Here is a 23,871-nt window from a genome sequence, read left to right as displayed (position 1 = left end):
AATGCTCAATTTAGTGAAGGTGATCAATAGCAACTTTGTTTCAACTCTAAATATAGCTAACATTTGTTTCTAGCTTTATATGTGTCTTTAATATTATTAATAAATGAAAATCTTAAGTAATCTTTTAATTTATATAAAATTTTAAGTAATAGTTGTGTTATTAGTTAATAACATGATATGAAAAATCATTTTAAGAATAAAACAATTCACATTTTATTGTACTCTTAATCATCCACACTGTGCAGCAACTCCAACCATATTATATTCCCATAGACAAAGTACAACTGAACACTTGGGGACAAGACATAAAAGTTTTAAGACCTAGATATTGAAAAAGACTCATTTTACAAATGCTCTGTGAGTTTATGGATTCCCCAAATTTTGAAAAGCTCCACTGTGCTCAAAATAAGTCCTACATCCAGCACAGTAATCTTGAGCACAAATTTCAAAGATCATAGAAATTGTCTGCAATTTCACATTTCCACTATGTTACTTGTCACCTGAAGTTACCTCATATTCCTGAAGCTACTCAATTTTTATCATCTTTGTCCAGTTCCCTAAGCCCTCTGCTGAATAGTCCATGGAGTTTGCAAATTGCAATTGAAACTCCTCTACAAAACACTTTCTTTTTTTTTAATTCTATTTTTTCTTATCAGTTACATTTTATTAACTTTGTATCCCAGCCGTGTCCAGATCCTTCATTCCCTCCCAGTCCCTCCCTCCTACAAAACACTTTCAATAATATAATGTGTATTTATAATATCTATAATGAGTATTTATAATGTGAACAGAATTTTAGATAGGTGATGCTTTCTAGGACAAGGAATTTTTACTGTCTCTCTGATTACTTTTTCTGTAAGTTTTAACAACTATAAAATATCTTGTTTTGATAGTTTTTTAATTAAATTTTTATATTAATTAGAGTTTATTCACTTTGTATCCCAGCTGCAGCTCCCTCTTTTATCCCCTCCCATTCCCACCTTCCCTCCTTATTCTTCTCATATGCCTCTCCCACCATCCAATGATAAGGGAGGTCTTCCTCCCCTTTCATCTGACCCTAGTCTATCAGGTCTCATCAGGACTGGCTTCTTTGTCTTCCTCTTAGAATGTTAAGTCTGCTTCCCCCTCAGGTGGAGGTGATCAAAGAGCCAGGCCATGAGTTCATGTCAGAGATGGTCCCTGTACATATTTACTGGGGAACCCTCTTGGGCACTGAGCTGCCATGGGCTATATCTGGACAGAGGTTCTAGGTTATCTCCATGTATGGTTCTTGTTTGGAATATCAGTCTCACAAAAGTCCCCTGTGCCAAGATTTTTTTGCTCTGTTGCTCTCCTTGTGGAGCTCCTATCTCTTCTAGGTCTTTCTATCTCTCCCTTCTTTCATAAGATTCCCTGAATTCTGCCCAAATTTTGGCTATGAGTCTCAGCATATGTTTTGATATCCTGCTGGTCAGAATCTTTCAGAGGTTCTCTGTGATAAGCTACTGTCCTGTTCCCTGTTTTCTCCCTCTTCCGATGTCTACCCAGTTTGCCTTTCTGAATGAAGATTGGGCATCTTACCCAGGGTCCACCTACTTGATTATCTTCCTTATGTGTACAGATTTTGGTATGTTTAATATCCACTTATAAGTGAGTAATACCATGTGTGTCTTTCTGCTTCTGGGATACTTAGGATGATCTGTATCAATACCCTGCTGGGTAGAATATTTCAGAGGCCCTCTGTGGTAGGCTCCTCTCTTGTTCCCTGTTTTCTCCATCTTGGGATGTCTATCTTGTTTGCCCTTCTGAATGAGGATTGACTATCTTCCCTAGGGTGCTCCTCCTTGCTTAACTTCTTAGATGTAAAGATTTTAGTATGTTTATACTATATTATATATACTCCTTATAAGTTAGTATATACCATGTGTGTCTTTCAGCTTCAAGTACCTCACTCAGGACTATCTTTTCTAGTTCCATCCATTTGCCTGCAAATTTCATGATTTCCTTGTTTTTAATTGCTGAGTAGTATTCCATTGTGTAAATATACCACAATTTCTGTATCTATTCCTCAATTGTGGGATGTCTGAGTTGTTTCCAGATTTTGGCTATTACAAGTAAACCTTCTATGAACATGATTGAGCAAATGTCCTCATATTCTTGAGCATATTTTGGAAATATGCCTAGGAGTGATATAGCTAGATCTTGAGGTAACACTATTCCTAATTTTCTGAGAAAGCACCAGATTGATTTCCAAAGTGGTTGTACAATTTCCATTTCCAAATCCGTATTTATCACCCTGTACAAAGCTTAAGTCTAAGTGGCTCGAAGACCTCAACAAAAAAACAGACAAACTAAACTTGTTAGAAAAAAAAAGTGGGGGAAGAGTCTTGGTCTCACTGACACAGAAGACAATTTTCTGAACAGAACACCAACAGCACAGGCTCTAAAATCAACAATTAATGGGACCTCATGAAACTAAAAAGCTTCTGTAAAGCATAGGCCACTGTCCTCAGAACAAAACAACAACCTACAGAATGGAAAAAGTTCTTCATCAATCTTATATCTGACAGAGGGCTAATATCCAGAATATATAAAGAACTCAAGAAGTTAAACACCCACAAATCAAGTAATCCAATTAAAAAATGGAGTACAGACCTAAACAGAGAGTTCTCAACAGAGGCATATTGAATGGTAGAGAAACAAAGTCCAATGTCCTTAGTCATCAGGGAAATGCAAATTAAAATGCCCAATGTCCTTAGTCATCAGGGAAATGCAAATTAAAATGACCCTGTGATTTCACCTTACATCCACCAGAATGGCCAAAATCAAAAACTCAATTGACAGCAAATACTGGAGAGGATGTGAAGAAAGGGGACTGTCCTCCATTGCTGGTCAGAATGTTAAACTTTTACAACCACTTTAGCTGGATCTTGAGGTAGCACTATTCTTAATTTTCATAGAAAGCACCAGATTCATTTTCTTTGTATTTCTTTTCACTAGCTGTACTACCTTGTGTAGCCTCAGTGAGAGGGGATTGCCTAGTCCTGCTGTATTTGATGTGTCAGGGCAGGGCCGATTGGTGCCTATGGGGGGAAACAGACAGGGCAGAATGAGGAAGTACTAGAAAGAGAGGAGGAAAGTTGGCTGTAATTGAGATATAAAGTGAATAAATACATAAATTAATGAAGAAAAATATTTAAGTGAATATTATACCCATCCAATGAAATATTCAAATTTTAATCATGAGATTTATAGTTTTTGTGACATTTTTTATTTCTGTTCTTGTTATTCTTCTGTTTTTCTTCAAACAGTGGCTATATTTATGACATCTTTTTTTCTGATTATAAAATTTCATTGTCTGAGAATTTCAAACATATATATAGTAAATTTTAGTGATATTAATCCTCCTCCCCAACACTGTTCCTTTCTCATATACTCCATACGCGCTCACTGGAATCTTTCTCAATATGTATAACAACTTATAAAGTCCTTACATCATAATTGTATCATCTCTATCATTTGTAGATATGCATTAATTGCAAATCCCACAAACTCAACTTCCTCCAGACTTTAATCTCTGCCTCTCATACCTAGAGAATACAATGTTCTATTGAGGTTCTACCACGTTCTCTAAAACTCTAAAATTCTAGCAGGTATAAAGCTAGGGTAACTCTCAGGGCTATTTCCCCCTCTATCTCTGGAATAGAAGTTCTGTGTTACCTGTTATCTAATTTGAAAACCACTATTGTGTATCTTTCATCTACTTCCCTAGTTGTTTAATGGTGAAGAACTTTAGTACAAATAATTTCCTCAGAGTCAAAAGCAGAAGGCCCAAGAAAGCCTTTTGAAATCTCTCATTTGTGCCTCAGAAATGGAATACTACTATGTCTTATCACAAAATATGATTTCTTGTCAGTGTTTGTTTGATCAGAGTGCATATAAACAAATTGTCTTATGATGTCTCACCCACCACAATCCACACTATGCTTTATGGTTACCTTGAAGCTTTAGCTTTACTGAAAAGCTTCACAGAATAAGTCCCCTCCCCTTGAAAATGATATGTAGTTTTCTATATTGCATAAGTTAACATTTGTGAGTTGAGCTGGCTTTTTGTCTAAAAGATTATTGGGCGTTCCAGATGGAGAGCAAGATATTTTTTTTTTATTTTTTTTAGAATATGCCTTGGCCCTACAGGCTTTGATTTATGCATCCCTCATTTGCATTATGTACCTTTATTAATAAGTGATTAATACAATCATTTAGACTTCAGAGGCTTTTACAAAGACATGATCAAAGATTGTTAGCCACTTAGTTTTTATTTCTTTAAAAGCAGAGTTGTTTGCTGTTCACTATCTCCAACTTCATGTTTTAGGATTGCACCTTACATAAAGGAAGTAATTAATTGAATGACTATCATTAGCAAATTTTCCAGGTCATAGGGGGACATGATCAGAAGCCTTAAATAGCTGTTTATTCTCTCAAGCCTTATAAAATTATTTCATTAGGATTTTATTGCAAACTTTTGAGTTTTTATGTTCTTTGGGTAATTTTATTAAATATCATGACAACAGTTGATAGTACCACTACTCAGCAACAAGGAAGCTAGGATTCAAGAAATAATATATTTATTCAAAATCATCCTGTAAATAAGAAATGAAATTACAATACAAAATTTGTTTTTATTGAAACTTTAAGCAAAAATACTTATTCTATCCCAAAGATTCTTGGTAAATATAGTAACCTTCATTGGGCATTGCCAGACCATCCTGAACACATAATAATGTCCTCAAAGCCACAATAAATGTTATTTAAGTCACATGTGAATTAGTACATCATCTTAGGTGCTTTATGCTCTTTATATAATAATCTTTATTGATATACTCTATAAACAGAAGAGCAATGTTAAGTAGTAATCTAAAACATTTAAATTACAAAGCATTTTGCTACTAGCTTCGTAATCTCTCCTTTCTAGGAATGATTCAGCTTTTTGTTTTAATTTTATTTGCTACAATTTATTATTTAGTGGATATGTCTAACATTTTAAAATATAGGAACAAGAATCAAAATTTAAGTAAGAAATTGATAGCTAAATATTATACAATCAAATATCAAAAGTAAAATGAGTATTTATCAAAACATAATTCAACAAAAACTACAAAATCATCCCTTCAAAGAATCAGGGAAATGACTAGGACAGCTAGCTTCATATGACCTCTTTGTCTTCTTGGTGCAACCATATAACTATAAAATTCCCTTTTGATTTCTGACATGGAAATGTATTTGTTTATTGTCTAGTGGTTTGAAAAAATGAAAGTCCTTTTATTGCATTTTATAAAATGAACTCATATAGTATTCTGTATGTTGTGGCTTTGGAAAGATTTAGAGTGTTATCCTGCAGATGTTCTAACTTTAGTGCCCTCAGTTCACAGATCTTCTCTTATCCAGCTTTGCAATCAATGTCAAGTTGTGATAGTTCCAGAGATATGAGACACCATTGCCCAAAAGTCTATTAAATGAAATAAAGAGATATTGGAACAGTAAACACAATGTAGTGCTAGACAATAACTCTTTGGGGGTGGACATCATAAAAGATGTAACATTTTCAGACTGAAATGTTTTATATTTCTAAAGTCTAAAATGTAGGGAATATGTATATTGTAAACTAAATAAAATGTTAGAAGATTTTTGAGGAATCAGAGCAAATTTTTATTAATTAATTAAGTCTAAAATTATCACTTGTGAGGAACATTTAATTTTGGCATCAACTATAATGTTCCACTCTAGTCTTCATGAAGTTCTCTTTACCTGGAATGGAAGGGAACTGTGAAGGAAACTTCTTTTCTTATTCACCTGAAGCACAGTTCTGAAAGGTAGCATTAATTAGTCCCATTTCCCCAAGTTACTAAAGAATATACAAAGTATATATTAATGTGTAAGAGGAGGAAAAGCATATCTTCTTCATCCTGCAGCAAAACACCCTCATCAGGATTGAGTAGTTATACATATATCCTACCCTTATGTCAGAACCCTTCAAGAAATATTTGGGGATCAATGGACTCCTGTATTTGTTCTTCTTCCTAGTATGGACATGGTGAGTAGATCTTTTCTTGATTTTCACCATTAATTATCTCTAATGAGTATATTGAGGGACAGATGGCTCAGCCTGCAATTTAGGTTCTACCAATTTTACCCTAAAACTCTGGTAACATTATTGATAAGTCATATAGGTTTGAATGTTTTTGGATACTGGAAAATAATGTATATAGTGCTTTCTTTCTTAAAAAATTGCTTCAGACTATGAAACTGCTAACTTGCTAATAATTTCATTCCTCAATTATTTGTCTCATAATAAGAAAACATAATACTGTTTTTGTTTCAAATAGAAATTTGCAACAATTTGTAGTTCATTTTTTAATATCTTTAGAAAAATTATTTATTCATTCAAAGCAACATTCATCTCTCTGTTACTTGACCAGGGTTCCAATATAACCAGCTGCCCATCCTATTCTGAAAAAATACCATAGTACAGTGGGAAAAGATGTAAATTCTGGACAAGCTAGCTGGAATCAAGTCTTACTTCACTGCAACCACTTACTGGTCCTTTAACCTTAGACAAACCATGTCCTTTCTTTGTTTTTAGTTCTTCTTCTCTAAAATGATAACAGTACTTACCCATGATGGTTACTGCTGATTGTCAGCTTCATAGGATATACATTCATCTAGGAGACAAACATTTGGGCATGCTGTGAGGGATGTGTTAGAGTGGGTTAATTGAAATTGAAAAATCCACCCTTTATGTGGGCAGCACTGTTCCAAGGGCTGGGGTCCTGTACTGAATAAAAACAAGAAACCAAGCTAAGCAGATGCATTCATCTCTTTGATACTTGACTAGGATAACTTCACCAGCTGCTTCAATCTCCTGCCTCTATGCCATCTCACCATGGTAAGGTTGTCCTAAAATTGTGAGCTGAAGTAACCCCTTCTTTCCTCACATTATTTTTGTCAGGTGTTTTCTTAGAGCAACTAACATAATACTGTCCAGGATTTTTTTTAAAAAACAAATGAATATATACTAAGTAAGCAGAGACACCACAAGTTCAAGGCCTGGCTAGGCCACAAAGGGATCCAAAGATTCACGTGAGGTAACTTAAGTAACATAAGTAACTAGTATGCCTGAAAAAGAGCCAGTATGACTCAGGCCTCAGGTATAAATTGGGAGCATCCTATCAGAAAGGAAACATGTCTCACAATCATGCATCTTTAATCCCTTCATTTCGGAATGCTGTATAAATGATGAAACTTTCTGATTCACCAGAACAAACAAACAAAAACATTTTCCTCAATTTGGCTCTCAGATTCTTTTAACATCATGTTCTTTAAGTTGATCTAAAGATCAATTGAATTAAGTATTTCTTCCTATTCTAAATTCTATGTCCATACTTGCATGCAGTAAACATTTATACATCTGACTATACTCCTTCACTAAAAATATTGACTCAAGTTTTGACACCAACATTTTGCACTTTATAAAATACAAAGCTTTTTTTTTTTTTTCATTTCAAATCAAGTAGGAAGTAGTTAACAGTATCTTTCAGAGATGTTCTAATCATGGCCTTCTATGTTCTAAACACATTTTACATGTGTAATGAGATTTGTGTATTAATGACATATGTTACTGCTTAATCGGCTCCTAAGAATAATGACAAATAACCACAGAAAATAGATTCAAGAACTTTGTGTTTTAATTAAATCTGTTCACCTCATACTTTGATACATTTCTTCATTCCCTGTTCATAGGTCCCACTATGAACAGGTTTCTGTTGGTAGTGATTTAATCCCTTCCAAGAACAAACATTTATCTTTATTTTTGCAGTCCCTCTTCTATGCCTACGACAATTGACTTAGACCATCTTCTAATTTTCACTCAAGCTAGTCTTTACCATGTTGCTGAAACTTTTGAGCTTCTATATTTAAGAAGGAAACTTTGTCAGAATCACATCCAGTTAATTCACATGGTCAGAACTTACCAATGAAGTTAAGGCTGTAAGTTTTACTCTTTATCTCTACTGAAACCTAAACTTCTTATCAGCACTTTGAAGGACTTATACTTAGGGGACTTATGTGTTTTTCTTCATGACATAGTCATATTAAACAAATATCCTTTCTTAGTTTTTCACTTTTACATATCTCCTTAATTGGTATGTGAGGGTGATATATGACTGAACTTATATTGAGGAGGTTGCCATAGACAAGCATTTAACCTTAAGAACTCTAGCAACACTCCCAAGTTCCCTATGTATCACTACCTTCTGTCTACAACCTAACTGCCCCATTCTACTTTTATGTCACCTGTATAACTTGGCCTTCTCTTTCTTTTAAGATCTTTTTCTTTATCCTTCTGGTCCTCTTTGTACCTTTCTACTATCTACCCTATACAGATAAACAGATACACACACAACACACATACACACAGAGAGAGACAACTCATCCATACGCATTTATATGTGACTTCACATATGTGAGAAGACATGCAGCATTTGACTTTTTAAGTATCACTTATTTTGTTTAACATAACAAACTCCAATTGCATCATTTAAAATTAGTTTGTGACATGAGATGACAATTTAAATGGAGGGGTCTTGTGACATAGGCCTAAAACCTTAGGTATTTGGAAGACAAGGCAAAGACACCACAAGTTCAAGGCCTGGCTAGGCCACAAAGGGATCCAAGGATTCACGTGAGGTAACTTAATAAGGCCCTGTCTCAAGACTTGAAAGAAGAAAAATAGAAATGGGATATAGTTCAGTGGCAGAGAACTTTCCTAGCATGCATGAGGCACCAGGTTCAATATTCAGTACCACTTTAAAAATAAATTTTTCAATGTTATTGCATAGCATGATTATTAAAGTTAATAATACTGTATACTTCAAAATAACTACTGAATTTTAAAAATTTTTACTATAAAAATGCTAAATATTAAATGGATATGTAGGTTATCCTGATTTACCTACTCATAAAAATATAAAATATAAATATAAAATTGTTAAAATATTACATTTATCCTATAAAATATGCAATGATTATTTTTTATTTTAACATAAATTCCCTTAAATATACATATGTGCCACATTATGAGAGAGTCATCTTAAGAAACTTAATTATAAGTATCATGCCCAGGATGTCAAATAAATAGGAGTCGTTCTACTATTCCAGTCATTCAAAGGTTTTCACTTGGCTTTCCAGATACTATTCCAAAGAAGAAATTCAAAAGACAATATCAGGGTTTCCGTGTGCAAGTTGTGTCCTTGTGTCACAACTTGTGACAAGTTGTGTCACCTGCAGAAAAATGAGAGTCCCCTCTCATTGGAATTTCTTATACAGCATCAACTCATCCAGTGACATGACAAATGTTTCCTTAGTGCCTGTTATGTTCTAAGTGTTAGAAATTAAAGAAAATAAAATATGTGCTTCCCTATATATAACATTTTAATGTTAAGGGAATAATAAAAAAAAAAAAAACACTTCCATAAACAGATAAACATGTTTTATCAGAATGTGTTCATTGCTAAGTACAAAAATAAATCTCGTCTTTCTGCGCTGCCCTGGGGTGAGTCCATATGGCGTTGTTCTTGAATTCTGGAATAACTTAAAGGGGAAACTTACACGATGTCTGGAGCCCTTAAGGTCCTGCCGATGAAGGAGGAGGATGTCCTCAAATTCCGCAGCAGGAACCCATTTAGGTGGCACCAAGCTTGACTTTCAGATGGAACAATACAACTACAAAGGGAAGAGTGATGGTATCTACATCATAAATCTAAAGAGGACCTGGGAGAAGCTGTTGCTTGCAGCTCGGGCTATTGTTACCATTGAGAACCCTGCTGATGTTAATGTCATCTCCTCCAGGAACACTGGCCTGTGTTCATGCGTGCTAAAATTTGCTGTTGCCACTGGAGCCACTCCAATTGCTGGCCACTTCACACCTGGGACTTTCACTAACTAGATCCAAGCAGCCTTCAGGGAGCCACGGCTTCTGTTGGTGACTGATCCCAGGGCTGACCACCAGCCCCTCACGGAGGCCTCTTATGTCAACCTGCCCACCGTCACTCTGTGCAACACAGATTCTACTCTGTGCTATGTGGATGTTAACATCTCATGCAACAACAAGGGTGCTCACTTAGTGGGCCTGATATGGTGGATGCTGGCCCGGGGAGTACTGCGCGTGCATGGCACTATGTCCTGTTAGCACCCATGGGAAGTTATGCTTGGTCTTTACTTCTACAGAGACCCAGAGAAGATTGAGAAGGAAGACCAGGATGCTACTGAGACGGCCGTGACAAAGGAGGAATTCCAGGGTGAATGGATTGTGCCGGCTCCTGAGTTCACTGCCCCTCAGCCAGAGGTGGCAGACTGGTCTGAGGGTGTGCAGGTGCCCTCTGTTACCATCCAGCAGTTCCCTACTGAAGACTGGAGTGCCCAGCCAGCCCTTGAGGACTGGTCAGCCGCTCCCACAGCGCAGGTCACCGAGTTGGTTAGAGACACCACTGAGCGGTCCTGAGCTCCTCTGTAGACACCTGAGGAAAAGGAAAAAAGATGGAAGAAAAATAAAGTTCCTAAACGCTGAAATAAAAATGAAGCTCAGTGAGGGAAAAGATTGTAGAGTGATGGCTATTGTTTAAATAGGGAAGTGAAAGAATGTCTAAGTAGCATTTGAGTTGTAATAACACACATTTATGTTATCTCCACAGATAGTCCTTGGTTGGAGTATGAGTCTCTGGGAAGTTCCCTGTGTTCAAATTTTCTTGTTCTGTTGCTCTCCTTGTGGAGTTCCTGTCCTCTCCAGCTCTTGCTCTTTCCCACTTCTTACATAAAATTCCATTCACTCTGCCTAGAACCCTGACAATGCAGCCACTTCTGATGAGAACTGATAGACTAAGATCAGAAAGAAGGAGAGGAGGACCTCCCCTATCAGTGGACTTGGGTAGGGGCATGCATGCAGAAAAGGGTGGAGGGTGGGACCAGGAGGGGAGGAGGGAGGGGATTATGGGGGGATACAAAATGAATAAAGTGTAATTAATAAAAGTTAAATAAAAAATTAAAAAAGAAAAAAAACACATTTATTAAGCATTAACCATATATCAGCCAGCATAACTTTACTGAAACACTAAGAGGCAGAACCATTATTATGTTTACTTTCCGATAAGGAAACTGGAATAAGAGACATTAACTTTCCTAAGGAAACATGTTTCCTAAGGAAACACATTTTGGGTTTGGCCTCAAAGAGTGTGGTCCTAAATCCTGTCCTTCTCTGTGATGCTTGCATTCTGGACTCTGCCTTAGGCAGAGATATATGCACATGTTTTCTCAGTGGCCTGTGAGGCACCAACAGAACTGTACAAAACAGGCAGTTACTGAATCAGATAAAGGAGTTACCTAGCCGAGAGACTCAGAAAGATGAGAAGTAAAGTCACTAATACTATCATATATTATTTAGTTAATTTAATTTCATTAATTCCTTACTGTCTTTAAAATTTTTATTTAATCTCCCACCAAAACACTAAGTTAATCATAAGCTTACTAACTTTACAAATAACCAAATTAAGATGCAGTGTATCTTTGCAAAGAATTAAGACTATGATTGTAGGTTATTTTCTTTTCTTTCTTTTTTTTTTTTTTTTTTTTTTTTTGTCTTTCTGGTACTTTTTTGTTTTTTTTTTTAAATTTTTTATTAATTACACTTTATTCATTTTGTATCCCCCCATAAGCCCCTCCCTCCTCCCCTCCCGATCCCACCCACCCTCCCTCCTCTTTCTGCATGCATGCCACTCCCCAAGTCCACTGATAGGGGAGGTTCTCCTCTCCTTTCTGATCTTAGTCTATCAGTTCTCATCAAAAGTGGCTGCATTGTCCTCTACCATGGCCTGGTAAGGCTGCTCCCCCGTCAAGGGGAGGCTGAGCCTGATGGCCAACTGATGGGCAGAGTGAATGGAATTTTATGTAAGAAGTGGGAAATAGTAAGAGCTGGAGGGGACGGGAACTCCACAAGGAGAGCAACAGAAGAAGATAATTTGAACACAGGGAACTTCCCAGAGACTCATACTCCAACCAAGGACTATTTGTGGATATAACCTAGAACTCCTGCACAGATGTAGCCCATGGCAGTTCAGTGTCCAAGTGGGTTACATAGTAATGGGAAGAGGGACTGCCTCTGACATAATCTGATTGGTTATTTTCTTTTTAATTAAAAAAATAATTATTTCCAAAGTGGCTGTACAAGTTTATGTTCCCACTGGCAATGGAGAAGGGTTCCCTTTTTTCCACATCCTCTCCAGCATGTGTTGTCACTTGAGTTTTTGATCTTAGCCATTCTGATGGGTGTAAGGTGAAATCTCAGGGTTGTTTTGATTTCCATTTCCCTGATGACTAAGGTCATTGAACATTTCTTTAAGTGTTTCTCTGCCATTCGATATTCCTCTACTGAGAAATTTCTGCTTAGCTCTGTATCTCATTTCTAATTGGATTAGTAGGTTTGTTGCTATTTAACTTCTTAAGTTCTTTTTTAATTAATTTTTTTCTTTTTACATTAATTACATTTATTCACTTTGCATCCCAGCTGTAGCCCCTTCTCTCATTCCCTCCCAATCCTACCATCCCTCTGTCATCTCTTCCCATGCCCTCTTCCAAGTCCACCGATAGGGGAGGTCCACCTCCCTTTCCATCCAACTGTAGCTTATCAGGCCTCATTAGGACTGGTTGCAATGTTCTCCTCTGTGTCCTGGCAAGGTTGCTCCTCCCTTGGGGTGGGGGGTGTTGGTCAAAAAGCCAGCCACTAAGTTCATGTCAGAGACAGTCCCTCTTCCCCTTATTAAGGAACCTACTTGGACACTGAGCTGCCATGTGCTACATCTGAGCAGGGGTTCTAGGTTATATCCATGAATGTACCTTGGTTGGAGTATCAGTCTCAGAAAATACCCCTGAGCCCAGATATTCCAAAATGATCCTGTACAGCAACAGATCTTCTGGAGGTATCTCCATCCCTGATCTCAAGCTGTACTACAGAGCAATAGTAATAAAAACTGAATGGTATTGGCATAGAAACAGAATGGTGGATTGATGGAACTGAGTAGAGGACCCAGAAATAAACCCACAGACCTATGGATACTTGATTTTTGACAAAGAAGCCAAAACCATTCAGTGGGAAAAAAAAGGCAGCATCTTCAAAAAATGGTGCTGGTCTAACTGGATGTCTACATGCAGAAACATGAAAATAGATCCATATTAAGTTCTTTATATATTCTGGATATTGTTTCTCTGTTAGATAAAGCATTGGTGAAGATCCTTTCCAAACTGTAGGCTGTCAGTCCTGATGAGACCTGATAGACTAGGGTCAGCTAGAAGGGGAAAAGGACCTCCTGTATCAGTGGACTAGGGAAGGGGCACAGTGGGAGAAAAGAAGGGAAGACGAGATTGGGAGGAGATGAAAGACGGGTCCACAGTGGGATACAAAGTGAATAAATTGTAATAAATTTAAAAATTCTTTATTTAATCACTTTACAGCCTGATCCAAGCCCCTCCCTCCTCTCCTCCCAGTCCCGCCCTCAAACCCCCCACCCCACCCCATTCTCCCCTCTCCATCTTCAACAAAACCTCCTATATAAGATGCTGCCTAGGGAGATAAGGAATAAGACAAAGAAGTCCAAAGAAAAGATTCATAGGGACAAAGTGAGAAGGAAGAAACGTCAAAAAATAAATTACAGCATAAGAGAATCAGAGGGTTGATAGTGACTTAGAAAAGTTTTCAGGGTGCTCCCACCCACAGCCTCTACTTCTACATTGAACATCTCAGTCTGTTCAAGATGGTGCAACAGAATGAAGGAGATGCAGGTAGTTCATACACAGCAAAAATCAGTTCTGTTGTAGTTCAAAGGGCCTGGAAGCCCAAGACGAGTGTACCAGTAGACGTTGAGTCTGGTGACTATTCTATCTGCTTTTCTTCATTTCTTTGCAAGGTAGAAAAGGCATCCCAGATCCTTAAGGCTTATTGTATATGGATACTAATCTCATTCATGATGACTCAGCCTTCTAAAAACCTATCTTCCTCTTAGAAATTCCATTTAATTGAAGGGCATGTGATTTCAACATGTACATTTGGGGGAAGTACAGAAACACTCAGAGAGTGATATCAACGTAGGTAGATTGTTAAGGATTCCTATGATTTAGAGTTGTCAAGAATTACTGTGTCTAGCTTTATTCTGAGGTATATTCATGTGGGTTCATCAACATATACAACTGTTGCTGCCTTTGAATTAAGTATTTTTGTAAAGCAATGTAAGTAAGCCTCTTAAGTACAGAAATGAACATTTAAGACTCATTTGGGGTTTGAGGACTAGCAAGTAGCTGTTTGATAACAAGGCTTTATTTTTCTTTCCTTTGAAAGCACAGTTTAAAGCTGCCAGGCTTAATGAAATAACTTCAGAAATGACTTGCCTGCCAACCTTTCCCTTTCTAATAATACAGTAGTAACTCTGTGGGAATATCAGTACACTGATGGGCAGTGTTGGCAAAGAAAGCCAAGTGGCATACTGCCTGTCCTGTGCTGCAGCCTCTGTGTGGTAGGAGAAGCCAGGATGTGGTTAGATCACTTGTGGGTTGGGACTGACTCACCTATTCATTATTCTGGGTGAGCAGCAAGTCTGTTTCACACCCCGTACCTGCTCAGCTTTGCCTTTTCTTTCCATTCCCTGTCTTTCTTCTCTTCCCACTCTCAGGCAGTCTGTTTATACCTAGTGTTAGACAAAAAAAGCAATGAATGTATACTTTCTTAAAAGGGCCTTAGGTGGCTCTATACAAAAGAAAGCTGATACTTCTCCAGAGCTGGAGGCTAGCCCATGACATCACTTGCATTTTTCAGGTTATTTTAAAAAGAAAATATAGACATTGGTTTTTAGAATTCTGGGGTAGGGAAGTCCAGAGAAAGCACTAACATTCAAGTTGGGCTCTGTATATATTGGAAGCAGCAACAATATTTGTTGAAAGTGGAATTACAATTGTGAGTAGATTATAAATAAAATATAATGAAAAAATTTATTTTCGGGGGCACTTGCCACATATTTGGGTTTTGAAGACCTGGAAGACAAGAAATTCTATTCTGGTATGGGTTTTTGAAATTCTGCTGTAAAGAATGAGGGTAGACCACTTCTATGATATCTCTTGTTGCTAATATTCCGTCAAATGAGCTCAGTGCCTTTTTTTTTAAATCGTAAATGTTCTGTGTCAATGTTTTCCATAAATTTTCATTTCAACTTATAAACAAAATAGAGAAGTGAGTTGACTCTTAATGTTTATTGAACCAGAATGCTGTCTGTGGCTGCATGTCTGTGTGTCATAGCCTATGATCTGTAGCACTTTCCCATCTAAGTAGTTAGCATGGATGAGTCTATCTCCCAGCAAAGTCCATACTTAAGGAAATAGTTGTTAACTGAAGCACAATTTCTGTTGCTTTGCCAGATTTAGTTTGATGCCAAAATCTCTTTCCAAGATATCAGTGGCCACCTGCTGACAGCAAGGGAAAGGAAATGGGGCAAAGAAATAAAGAGAAGAAAAGGTTATAGGATAGTCAGGAAAAAAAATGTGATTATGGAAGACATTCCACAAATTAAGTAATCTATAGAGAGTAATTTGGCTGGTGGAAATCGTCGGAATGTCATGTCAGCTTTAAAATTAGAAAGCTGCCACCGTCACTTGGCTTGTAGAGATTCACATGGGGACAGACGGGAGGGAAAGCCAGTGTGGATGAAAGCCAGATAAGAGGAAGCTACACAAGTGCTCTGTTTATCAAATTCTCATTGGGGAAATAAAACCATTGCTTACTCCACAACTGGATCTTGAAAATTCTTAATGAGGAAGAGAAGAACGCATGCAGAGAAGATGGGAGGGGTTGGATTGGAAAGTGACTACAAAATAACAGGGCTTGCTTGAAGAGATGTGTAGGAGTAGAAATGGCAGGCTTGGTAACTAATTCAATGGGTAAAATGCAGGAAAAATGGAGTGAAGACTGCTGTTGCAGGTTTCTGAGTTTTGCTGACTAGGTAAATGGTGATGCTAGACAAGTGTATGATCTTTCAAGCCATATGATCACTTGCTTCATATTCCCTTTCCTCTTTGCTAATCCCAATAATCCCTTGATAAAAATTTTGCAGAAAGACTTAGAAAACTACATTATACTATGTATTAAGAAACATCTAAAATCCTAAAGTCTCAGCAGCTGTGCTCTAAAAGTGGTTGAGTTAATTGTTTTAAAAAATAGTTAAACATTTTTATTTTATTTAAATTTTTTCATACCATATATTTTTATCTTATTCTTTCCCCTCCCTCAGCTTCTCCCAGATCCTTCCCTTATTCCTACCTACCCAACTTCATGCACTTTGAATTTTTTAAACTTTTATTTCTATCTAAGCAGAAGAAAACAAGGAGTGATATAATTAGTAAAGAATATTCCAGTGAGGTATAAGGAAGATAATGTCAACCCTCAGAGAAATATAAATGAGAATATAACAGCTGTATGGATCATGTAGGCATCATTAAAGGAAAGGATGATAATCCAGAAAAGTACATAATTGATTCATCAACTGAAAGACAAGTGAATGTCACATCTGACTCTCCATTTTGTAAAAGCTTTTTTCTTCAACCTTAAATACTTCCCAGAGAAACTACTGGATGTTTTGGAAGAGTAGATTTATTGAGTGAAAGTGTATAAAAGAGCACTGAAATTACTTAGCTCTAATGGCAGTTTATATGGAGCTAGAAAACTCAAGACAAATGCTTATATCAATTTTGAAGGTAATTTTCTGTTGAGAGTATAAATGTATTTATATCCAGAATACAGGGCACACTTTTTTTATCCAAAATAAAGGAGGAAATAGCAGAAACTCAACAAGATGTGCAAACAAATGGATCAATTATTTCATCAAGCATGAAAACAGAGAAGCTTATTGTTCCAATGCTGAAGATTCAGATTTATTGAGAATGTCACTTACATTTGAGATCCTTGGACTATGAAAAACAAGAACATTTTCTACACTCTGACATATAAACAGGGAGATATTAATACACAATCCATATACCTTTTGTAATATCTCTAGTTCTGCCAGAAAATAGAAATAATTTATTTTAATATAAGCAAGAAGCAAAAAACCCAGCACAGAATTTTGCCAGAAGAGTATTAGAGGATAGGAGGACTTCTAATAAAACTGTATCTTATTAAAGGTAAAGCTCTGTGATTAATGATCCAACATTTCTACTTAGGAGCTCATTTACATATGAATCTTAAATTCCACTGTGATAGATTACATCATTCTGAATTACTTGCTGTCTTTTACCATAATGTTATTTGTGAATGAGTCTGGAAATCTGATAAATAAAATCTCATTTGTCAATTTGTCAAGGATTTTTCTTGGCCTAGAAAGTTTTATGGACTTTATTAAATATAAGATTGATACATTGGAAATTTTATAAGATTCTCTTCCTGTGAAGGAAATTTTCTCTTTTCCTTTCTTTTTTGCTGAATACATATAATATGTGGTATTTATCTAAATATTTTAGAAAGTTTGTTTCCCCAAAGGAAAATAAAGCCCTAAAAGAGAAAATAACAACAAAACAGACAACTTTATGGAATCCCTTTCTGTTTAATGCTTTCATTTATTTTATTTTATTTTACCAAGAGTACTCCATGTACCAAGCCCCAGAGCTTATTGATATGATTCAGAAGGAAAAGACAAATTTTCACACTTCTGTCTTTACATGTGTGTAAAAGAAAGTCAGAAATGAAAATAATACCAAAGGAATTGAATAACAAAAGTCAAATCCACCATCTAGTTTAGAGCCTCTTGTTAAAAAAGAATAGTCTTCTTCAAGTTGCCTGAGAGAGAATGGCTCTCTTATGTCTTCATGCAGCATCTCCTGTCACTGTGATTTTGTGATTTTATTGCATACTCCAGACACAGCATATTTAGAAATGTTTCTTGTATATGTATTTACCAGCAAAGTTATTTCCAAAAGGAAGACAGCTAAAATTCCTTTTCTTGAGCATGCCTATTCGAATCTTCTAGTACTTTTTAAGGCAATTCAAATAAATCCTCATACAAATGATGACAAACAAGAGGTATCACAGAAAGACCCATCTAGTTTCTCCTGATACGGAGTATGACTGATGTGCATTTGGAACCCTACATAGACGCCCATACTTAACATGTTTCAGAAACTGTTGCTTACTTGGCTCCATCAGGGAAACAAAGAGAGGTATTTTATTTTTCAACTTCTCTGTTAAACTCTTTATCTTTTTCCCTATACATGTCAATCCAGGAAATATCAACTAGGTGAGTTTCAAATTAAGGCAATTTCATTTATAGTAACATATTGAATTAATATTTCACATTATTGCATTGCATGAAATGCTGGCTTTGAAAAAATTAATTGGATGTGAGAGTGGTTGCAACCTTCTTAAATTGCATGAAATCATTGGCATTGCATCTAGCTTTTTCATAGCAACACAGACCCTGATTTTTCTCTTACCACCAATCATAACAGAGCTATGCCGGCACCAATATATCTTTAATGAAATGGTCAAATACTACAAAATATCAAAGAAGTAATAATGTATATACCTTTTATAAATATCTTTTATTGCTTAAGGATAGTTATAACAATTGCCTTCCCGACCACTACAATTTGCTTCACTATACTACTCTGTCTAAAGAAGCATCTATGCTCCTATTTTTGTATTAAACAATTCATCATAAATGTGTTTGCATTCCTATCATTAGTTTGTATTTTATTAATGGTGTGTATATACTTTCTATCCTCTATAATGATTTGATTCTTCCAACTAATTGTTATGTATGACTACCAGGCTCAATAAATCAAAGGGCCATAAGTTTTGCATTTAATGGCAAAATTACAAGTGAATCCCTGATATCGTGATTGGCATGCTCAGTGTCTAAAGTAACCAGTAAGGTTACTTACCACAAATATTTTAGTTCCCATTACAGCCAACTATATATTAGGTTTTATACTTCTTTGCCGCTTTGAAGTCGTCTGTAAATGACTTTCTTTGGCTGTGGAAATGTGAGCAGATGAGTCCCTTGTCATTTCTTGGTAGAGGCATTTCATTGCCAGTGTTTAGATTGAGCTTTTCAATTTATCCTTCTGCAATGACAGGAAACTTGTTTCAAAATGTGTTGTCCTTTGAGTTAGTCCTTTGCATGATTACCTGACAGAGCATTCACCTTACAAACTTGTGTTCAACATGAAATCTAAATGAGAGATACACCCTTGTTATTTTAATCCAGTCAGGTTTGAGTCATTTCTCTTGACTTACAAACACATTCTTTCTATAGAAAGGACCAGTATTTTCTTACTAAAGTGTGTCTTTATGATAGCTTCTGGTCTAGGACTGGTTATATTATTTTTGCACATCTGCATTAGTAACAACTTGCGTCCATTCTTAAACTGAAGTATTTTGGATTTGGTACATCTGATGGAAGAGTGCCACTCTCCAATTGCTTTAAGTATAGTAATGATAGAATCAGGCTTTGAAAGAGTATCATGAGCTAAGTAATTATTCTTCCAACTTTTAAAAAGGTGAACATGCCATTCTCTTCCTACATATGTGTTTTTGCATTGGAAAGTGTGAGAGGAAAAGAGCACAAATTAGATTAGATGATGTGAATGTGGCAATGATCACAGTAACACGTATTTGATAAAATTGCAGAGAATAAGTGACTGTGGTATACCCAGTCCTAATTAGTACATTTACAAAATAACCCTAAGCACATGGAACATTGATGAAAAGGCAAAAAAAAAATAATGTAAAAATTCAGATCACTAGGACACTTTCTGTGACATAGCATCTTTATAGGTAATAGGGAAGCCTCACCTATTACATCTCAACAGCACAGTTGCCTATACATGACCCCCACAGTGGTCAATAAGTCAACATGCCTGTTGGATTGAAGAAAACAACACAAGGCCACAACCTTAGGTGAAGAGCTACAGGTAATCAATGGCTGAGGCATGAAAGAAAATGGAAAGAAAATCCATTTGTTCATAGGTTAACCAATCTTAAGTTTTCAATCTTAAATACATGTGTATTCAGGCAATATTTATTGGAACCAAATGTATGTTTGTGGGGGTGTGTGGCTATGTGTAGCTATGGCTCCTCTATATATAACATATTTATGTAACAATAATAATTTATGGGGAGAAGAGAGATAGCTCAGCAGTGACGAGCACTGTCTGCTCTTCTAGAGGACCCAGGTTCAATTCCCAGAACCCACATGACAGCTCACAGTTTTCCATAACTCGTGTTCCAGTGCATATGACTCCCTCACACATGCAGGCAAAATACCAATGTACATACAATAAAATGAATATATTTTAAAAACTAATAATTACAAAAAAGAGGACATGAATCTGAGAGGGGGTGAGGTAGATGTGAGAAGAGCCGGAGAAGAAGGTCGTTTGGAAATGATATAACTCAATTTACTCATGTATAAAATTCTCAAAAAAATCAAGTTCAAAGACTACTTAGACACAAAAGGGTTTCTTTAAGTTTTCATTTCTAGGACATACTCCATCATTGAGGGAAAGAGGTGTGGAGATTCAAACAAGAACTCAAAAAGATACCATGCTTACTGACTTGCTCAGTGTCTCATGCTCAGCTATCTTTCTTATCCATCCTAGACCTGCATGCTTAAGGATGGTTTAACTCACAGTGGTCTGAGCCTTCCCACATCCATCATTAATCAAGGCAATCTCACATACACATTACCATAGGCTAGTATGATAAAGGCAATTCTTCAGTTCCTTCCTGGGTGACTTCAGGTTTTGTCAAGTTGAGAATAAAAACTAACCAGCATATTCATGTAACTTAGTCTGCATCAAACTCACTATATATCCAAAGGTCAACCCTATAATTCCTAATTCTCTTCTCTCCAATACATGAATGCTGTTATTACAAGTGTTTTCTACTCCATTCAGTTTTATGAGGTACTGAAAATTGAATACAAGGCATTCTGCATACTAAGCAGTTATTCTCTCAATTTAGCTACATCCTCAGGCAATATTTATTCTTGAAGAAAATTATCTTGCTTCAAATAAAATCTTGCTAAAAATTACTCATATAGTAAACATATCAGATTTGTTTCTGTAAAGATGAGCATTAGTGACAAAAACATTGTTGCTAAGACATGTCTGCTATTTCTTGGTAGTTGTAAAGTGTGGTAAGAAAAGCCTAAGGGAGAATTAGGCCATGGATAATCAGAAGCACACACACACATATGGAGAGTCCAAGTTGGCAGCGACCAGGACGCACCTTATATGAGGGGCACAGGATCTGAAACTCCGAAATTGGTGAGTAGAGGAGCAATTGAAGCCAGAACATTAACACTGAGGCTTACTGGGTGAGAGAATACAACCAGAGACCTGGGACAGTTTGGATCCAGGTGACTTGTGGATATCTCTGGGGATTAAGAGTGGCTAATATTCAACCCCCCTGCACTTCCCATTGCCCAAAGCACTGGCCTCCGTGCTCAGGGGAGGCAGCAGTGGTTGCCTCGAGCATGATCCCCCTTACTTAATGACTGAGATGTCAGAGGTGGTGGTAGTACAGGCCTCCCAGGTCTGCAGCTGAAGTGGAGCTGCAGCTAACCCAGCAGGAGCCACAGTGCCTGGTGACTGAAACAGCAGAGGTTGCTGCCCCAAGTACTTGTCTCCCTGCCTTGCAGCCCAACAGTAGATACCTCTGAGCTGAATGATTTCCTACACTTTCATTTGCCTCTACCAGCCCAAACTGAGAGTAGAGAATAGGGAGATCTCCTGTGCTTTCCTATTAGGCCTGCAAGGAAGTGAGTGCACCTTCAAGTAAGTTCATGTAGAGTCCAAGATCCAGGGTCCCTCTAGGCTAGTAGCCAGATCCCTCCCACCCACAGCCTCACCTTGGGCAACATAGGAGTCCTTGGTTCAGTTTTCTCAACATTGAAGCCTATGTTCTGTGGGTCTACCAGTGGAGTCTAGGCAAACAATTCCTGGATTCCAGACAGATCTGAATACCAGAAGGACATTACAACAGGCCTGTAGGCCAATGAGATATTCAGGGCACCTGCACATGCGCATTGCACCTACTAACAGTACCAGCACCCCTCCTGCACTTAAGCTCAACATTTTCAGGCATCTACTCACTCAAGCACCCTGTCCATCAAGGCACACTTCCATGAACACACCTGTGCTTGGGCATATGGGTCTGTGCCCTTCCTCTCTTAGATACAGTTGAAACACCAACATTCACTCTCAAACCTGTGGACCTCTCTCATCTGCTTGGAGGATATCCCAGACATCAGAGACAGACAGACCCAGTCTAAAGTAAAGATTCCAGGAACAAACAAGGAAGGTTACAGATAAGGAAATGGACACAGGTCAGCATAAGAACACATCCAACAAAAACCAAGACATCATGGCTTCACTAGCAACCCCAAAAAACAATGTATAATTTAATTCATCTGAAACCTAGGTAAATGATTTCAAATCTATGCTTATTACTGGCACATAAAGAAGAAAGAAATAAAACTCTTAAAGAAATACGGGCAAATACAGCCAAACAAATAGAGGCACATGTAGAGACAAAAGTATAGTCAAATAGAGAGTAAATAAACAAAAAAAAAAAATAGAGGCCATCATGGAAAGACAGGAACCCACATTCAATCAGATGAAGGAAATGGTGCAAGAAATGAAAATAGAATTATAATCAATAAAATAAAATAAAATAAACAAACAGAAAATACCCTGGAGCTGGAGAACTTAGAGAAAAGATCAGGAACTGCAAAAGTAAGAATGACCAACAGAATACAAGAGATGGAGAAAGAATCTTGGGCACTGAAGATAAAATTGCAGAATTTGACACATCTCACAAAGAAATAAAATAAAATCAGAAAAATTCCAAACACAAAACATCCAAGAAATCAAACACTATGAAAAGACAAAATCTAAGAATAATAGGAATAGATGAAAAAGAAGATTCCAGGCTCCAAGTTCCAGAAAATATTTTCAAGAGAATTATAGAAGAAAATTTATTCAACCTAAAGAAAGAGATGTCCATTACCATACAAGAGGCCTACAGAACATCAAATAGACTAGACCAGAAAAGAAAATAATCATATCACATAATAGTCAAAATACTAACTGTACAAAACAAAAAAAAAATATTAAAAGCAGCAAGTGTAAATTGTCAAGTAACATATAAAGGTAGACCTATCAGAATCACACCAGACTCCTCAACAGAAACTATGAAGGCCAGAGGGCATGGACAGATATCATGCAGACTCTAAGAAACCAAGGATGCCAACTCAGACTACTATAGCAAGCAAAGTTTTCATTCAACATAGATGGAGAAAACAAAATATTCTATGACAAAACTAAACTTAAACAATATCTACACAGCAACGCAGCCCTACAGAACATATTAGAAGGAAAATTCCATCCAATGAAATCAACTACACCAAAGAAAACAAAGGATATAGATAAGTTCACAACAAAAAAATTAAAAGAAAACAAGCATAAAAACAGAGTAACATCACCAACTCCACAATAAAAAGAACTAACATTCATTGATCACTATTATCTATCAATATCAATGGACTCAAATCTCCAATAAAAAGGCACAGACTAACAGAATGGTTGAGGAAAGAGAATCCAAATTCTGCTGCATCCAGGAAACACACCTTTGCAACAAAGATAGATACTACCTCAGAGTACAGAGATGAAAAAGGGTTTTCAATCAAATGTACCCAGAAAACATGTTGGGGTAGCAATCCCAATATCTAACAAAAGAAACACTCAACCAAA

At 36.8% G+C, this 23,871-nt stretch overlaps 1 pseudogene; it reads left to right on the top strand.

Annotated features, from left to right (window-relative positions):
- Positions 1-9,645: 9,645 nt before the first annotated feature.
- On the top strand, positions 9,646-10,534 carry LOC129676756 (40S ribosomal protein SA-like; annotated as a pseudogene).
- The last annotated feature ends 13,337 nt before the right edge of the window (positions 10,535-23,871 follow it).

The sequence above is a fragment of the Psammomys obesus genome, unplaced genomic scaffold (genome assembly GCF_907164565.1).
Source record: "Psammomys obesus unplaced genomic scaffold, mPsaObe1.curated_primary_1811, whole genome shotgun sequence".
NCBI lineage: Eukaryota > Metazoa > Chordata > Mammalia > Rodentia > Muridae > Psammomys > Psammomys obesus.
The sequence above is the reverse complement of the archived record's forward strand: the minus strand, read 5'-3'. Positions and strand labels throughout refer to the sequence as shown.